Raw genomic sequence first — 5,512 nt, 5'->3', positions numbered from 1 at the left:
GAAATCCAGCTACCTTCACTTCAAGACAGACGCCTCAATCAGAGACTTGTCATGGTGCAAAAAATTGTCCAGGAGCTGATCAATTATTTTATCAATAGGTTTTGGAAGAAACAAAATTTTTAAAATAGATTTGGTGAACAGTCTTTTTGGTCTGTATTTATAAAACGAATTCTAAACACCAACAAAATTAGACCTACTGTACTAATACTTTACGTTCCAAATTTTAATAGCATAACATTTGTACATGCAGAAATTGGGCCCAAAAGTACGATACCATGCTAATTTGTTGAATGTCTTTATAAGCATACTTTGGTTTTGAGAGCCAACCTCTTTTAAAGGAGATGATTACATGGACTATACAACGAGTCAGAAAACTTGGAATGGGGGGTGCAATAATCGCGCTCCGAAACATAGAAGGTTATCCTTCAATTGATTGGAGGTCACTCTCCTCCTCCTCTCCTTGTTTCGCCTGCTCCCTCTTCTTTCCACCCCCATTTCTGTCTCCAGCATTCTTCAGCCACGCCATCATCTCCTTCTCGACCTCTTTTGCCGAAACGGATTGATTTGGTAGTTTTTGTATTGCTCCTAAAAGGAGTAGAGGATAATAATGGGCAAATTAAAACACTTCTGTTGACTAAAAGATATGTCCTAAAACAAATGTACAGAAAACTTGCCTTGGTGTGCATGAAATTCCATGTAGTTTTGCTCTTACTACATCACTATCTTTTGTAATGAATCTTAATTTTAATATACCCGTGGACGTTTTGTGTTGTTGTGATAACAGAAAGTTTGGAAAGACAAAGACCGGTTGTGGTGGAAGTAAAATTTACCAGCGAAGTATAATTTGAGGAGGATAGACTAGTAATAATATAATAATCATACGACTTGTAATGCGCACATATCCACCCTGCTGGGTGTTCAAGGCGCAGTAAAACCAAAAACCAAACCAAAACACAGAAAACAGATACTACTCTCCAAGAAAGAGAGAGAGAGGGAGAGACAGCATAATTAAATTAAAAGTTTATCAATTTTATGTTTTTTTTTCCAATAATTGAAAGAATAGTAATCTTACGTGTGATCACTGATGCTAGTGTCAAGACGCCAAAGGCTTTCTTGGTGGCCATACTTTGGCCCTTCCAACCCCTCGTCCAGCCCAGTTGTAGGACAGTGTTAGCTGGTGATCAAGCGTGCTAGACAGTATTCGTTGTACAGCATCTTTGGCTGAACTACCTCCAATGCCAACAAAGTAGTTGGTCTATAAAGAAAAGAAAATGTATACAACATTTTTATATTAAAAATACCACTCTTGTGACTAGATCGCTACTTCTGCCTATGATATTTCGAGTATAATTAAACTAACCAATGCATCGCGTGCCTTTTTGCTCTTTAATACGAGCTCTAATGCTTGAACGTCTTCATTGGTAGTAAGGGGTAAGTTGACATCTCCAGGCAGGGGTTCCGCCTCTCCTTTGGCAAGTTGAGACGCAATACCGTTTTTCAAAGATCCTACGTTATGATTTCAGTTCCTGTTGGATTGATTGTACAGCAACCTGCACCTCACTAATGGCTTTTAGCAAGGTCATCATAGTTCCTATATACAACAATGCAAACTAATTACAAATAATGCCATTTTGTTATACTAAACTACATGAGACTTTGAAAATTATATTTATTATTGGCATAGCAGTACTAAAGACCTAGTGTTAAAATGGTACTGACTTGTTCAAAGTTGAACACTGTTTAAACCTATACAAGGTGAAGTCCAAACTAGCCATAGTAAAGCTATTCATTTTTGACATTATTAATAACACGTTTCATTCAATGAAATGAATGTCAACGTTGGTGACATTTGCTTTATTGGTTGTTCAAGTTAGCTCATGGAAGGAGAAACATGGAAACATGGAAGGAGAGACAGGGGAAAACAAAGGCTCAGTTATACAGATGTAGTTGCCAGGGACATCGGGGTGCTTCCAGCTGATCTTCCCAACTTAATGAGAGATCGACAGGGATGGGCAAAACTTAGCATGATTCCGACCCCGGTCGACTAGAGAGAGAGAGAGAGAAGTTAGCTCATGTCTTTGGTAGGTCTATCTCAAACCAGACTACACTTTATAAACTCTGGTCGTACATTGTTATACATTATCAATTCATCAACCATCAAACATTTCAAAAACGTTTACCTCATTTCTAGGAAAGGAAATATTTTTAACTCACCTGCGTTTGGCACTTCTCTTGGAGTGACGGGCCTATTTTCCCCTGTGAAAAATATACAATACTTTTGTTAGGAATTAATTGTAGCTCGTCGTCGTTTTATTAAGAACAAGAAACAGCTAAACAGCTTTGACAGGTAAAGTGTGCTACACGATGCGAACTTGGGGGTTGTGAATGGACCTGAAATGCATGTTCAATGGGGAAATAGTTTCATGTAGGCCTAGTGGTCAATCGAGGCTTGCATGTGTAAACGTTGCCAAACACCGTCAACTTTGGGTTGAGAAGAAAACAAAACCAGGGCGGAATTTCAACTAACGCTCCCCGGATTAACGTTCTACCAACTGAGTTAACGCATAATTCCAATGTGTTATACAACTACCCAAATTCTTTTAAAGACTAGTGACTGTTCATTTATTTTGTCATAAATAGTTTGATGAGAAAGACAAACCTTGTCTGGACATGAGCAGTTTGCTGCCAACATGCAATGGAATTGAAGGCGCATCTTGCAGCGGTGGTGCCTCTCGTGTTGCCCTTTTGGGTTGCCTTACTACTTCGTCCCCATCGCTCTCATCACTGGAGGTCCAGCTTGTTGGCCTTCTGCGCCTTCAAGTAAAAATAATCACCTTTTTTTTTTAAATCAGCTCCTGAGAACATCCTGAGAACATCTACTGGGAGTAGTGTATCGGGCAGAATGAATGTTTGTAAAGTGTTGCAATGTAAACATTATATTAAATGAAAGTCCGTTATTATTCAACTTTTACACATACTGCTCATACTTACTTTCGCTTGGATGGTTGAATCTCCTCTTGAGCTGTTTGCACATCTGATGTGTCCTCAGCCATCCTGACCTTTTGCCGACCAACCTCGTAGCTTTCTGTAAAAGAAATTAATTAATTCATTATTTAATTAATGTACCGTGGAAATATACTTTCTTTTCATTTCTGTTGAAATGTATGTTTGTGAAGCAACTGGAATTGTTGACCGAAGATCAAGTTAACATGATTCTATTGTATGTTTTATAAAGTAAAATGTATTTTAATTTTCATACTGATCATTAATTTGTGGTATGTTTAATACTTACGGGTTGTACACAGCAGTCGGATTTTAAACAACAGCCATGTGTCTACTTCAGGCCTAAGATGTTCCCTGGTTGCCTTGGTGAGGGCTGCCGACGACCTGAAAGGTGGCCACATCACTGTATCCTTTGATCGGCTGAGCCAATTTGTAGGGACCAGCTCCACTTCGTTCGTTTCAGTGAACACGACAACCGCATACATTTTAAAACTAAGAGATAGGCGTGCATGCATTTGTTGAAGCACATGCAATGATTTACCTGTTTAGAGCTTTGTGAGCACACCTTAGCACGAAAGTTACTGTTTTTCAACCATCAAGCTTACCATTAAGGACAGGTATTGTTATTAATATTGTTAATGTAATGATAGTGTTATGATTGATTTTGTTATCAATTCTTTTTACTCTGACTCTCAAGTAGGTTTCCCCCACATTTATACACAGGACCATAATGTAGAACAGCCGTTGTATCCCGACAACCCGTATATATCTTAAAATAAATAAATAATCAAATTAACTACTATAATAATTTAACACTTTCCTTATTAATTCTAATGCTCGAACTATATTCAAAAATGGTCACAAATTCAGTAAATAATGTCGATTTAGTGAATTGCACATAGACGGTTACAGGTGCGAGTCCCGCCAACATGAGATAACTCCTGTCGACATCAGTGAAGTCTCGACCTTTCCCGGGGACAGGCACCTTTAAACCTCAATGAATAACTTAACTAAATAATAATGAACAGATCGACATGTTTGCCCCAACCTTATGCTCCGACGCTTCCATATTCCGACACCCCGGATAACAAATAATATTTAAAATTTATATTGGGCCCCCGACATACAAAATTATCGGATGGAAACAAGATCCTGTAAGTACTTTGGAGAAAGACCATGAAGAGCTTTGAATAACAACAACAGGATCTTTAAATGAATCCTGTAGAAACAGGTAGCCAATGTAATTGACGAGTGTTAGGTGACGATGTGTTCAGATCAGTGTGTGTTGGTAACAATTCTGGCAGCTGCGTTTTGAACCCTTTGTAGTTTAGCTAATTGTGACTTTGGCAGACCATACACAAGGCTATTACAAAAATCAAGACGATTGGTCGCAAATGCATGAATTAGTTTTAAAAGAGAGTCTTGTGTAAGGAATTGACTAATGCGTTTATTTATGTGGGTGTTCATTGTAAGTTCAGAATCGAACCAAGACCCCAAGTTTAAGAACACATGTTGTAGGAAAAACAGTCTTCACCTATCATTATATCGAAAATATTATTTTTTTTCTCCGATGATCAAAAATTCACTTTTAGCATCAATAATTAAAATTCGGTCATGTAACATCCATCGCCTGATGTCCCTAATGCAATCTTCGATAATAGTCACAGCAGCTTGACAAAAGTGTCATCGGCATAGCAATGAACATCAGGCAGATGATGCTCAACGATGTCAAACAATTTAGAGGCATAGACAATAAATAAAAATGGTCCTAAGCAAGATCCCTGAGGAACACCACATTTGATGTTAAACTTCTCTGATAAGGTACCTTGAGAGGATACACGTTGACTTCTATAAATAGGATGAAAACTAATCAAGGGCCTTGCCAGTGACTCCACATTTAGACTGAAGACGTTTCAATAAAATTTCATGATCAACAGTATCGAACGCTGCACTCAGGTCTAAAAGGACAAGCAGAATAATTACATGTTGGGAATTCATCCTCATCAGTAAATCATTCGTAAGCTTATATTCAGAAAGATCAGAGACCATGTTTGTTCGTCGCCACTTCTTTTTTCTGCACGTCTCCTCATCCTCAAGGCAGAGTTGATTTCTTGACTAAACCAAGGTCACGGGGCCTAGCGGTGACCATCTTAGACTTTAATGGGGCATGTGTATTGAAGGCACCAACTAGCGTAATGAGGATAGTGCTATAAAATAGATTGAGTGTGACACTACATCCAAAATCTCCCTACACAAAACTGTTCATAGTGTGTAGAACTGGAATTGCTATATGTTGATTATGGTGTGGAAGCAGCATGTACTTGCATTTCACGGACTGAATTCTTGCAATATGAACATTGTCACCAAGTCTATCTACTTTGTGTATATCACACTGCAGGGAATCCACCGGATAGAGGAAGAATGGTTCTGATGATTCGAATTTTCTGTACATAATGAAGACCCCTGTCCTACTTTGAAATATGTTTTTAATTACAACAACATCATGTCC

General features: G+C 38.3%; 1 pseudogene; it reads right to left on the bottom strand.

Annotated features, from left to right (window-relative positions):
- Positions 1 to 339: 339 nt before the first annotated feature.
- LOC139940862 (uncharacterized) lies at positions 340 to 4,619 on the bottom strand (annotated as a pseudogene).
- Between the last annotated feature and the right edge of the window lie 893 nt (positions 4,620 to 5,512).

Source organism: Asterias amurensis, chromosome 8, assembly GCF_032118995.1.
Source record: "Asterias amurensis chromosome 8, ASM3211899v1".
Taxonomy (NCBI): domain Eukaryota; kingdom Metazoa; phylum Echinodermata; class Asteroidea; order Forcipulatida; family Asteriidae; genus Asterias; species Asterias amurensis.
Note: the sequence above shows the minus strand (reverse complement) of the source record. Positions and strands in the feature narration are given on the sequence as shown.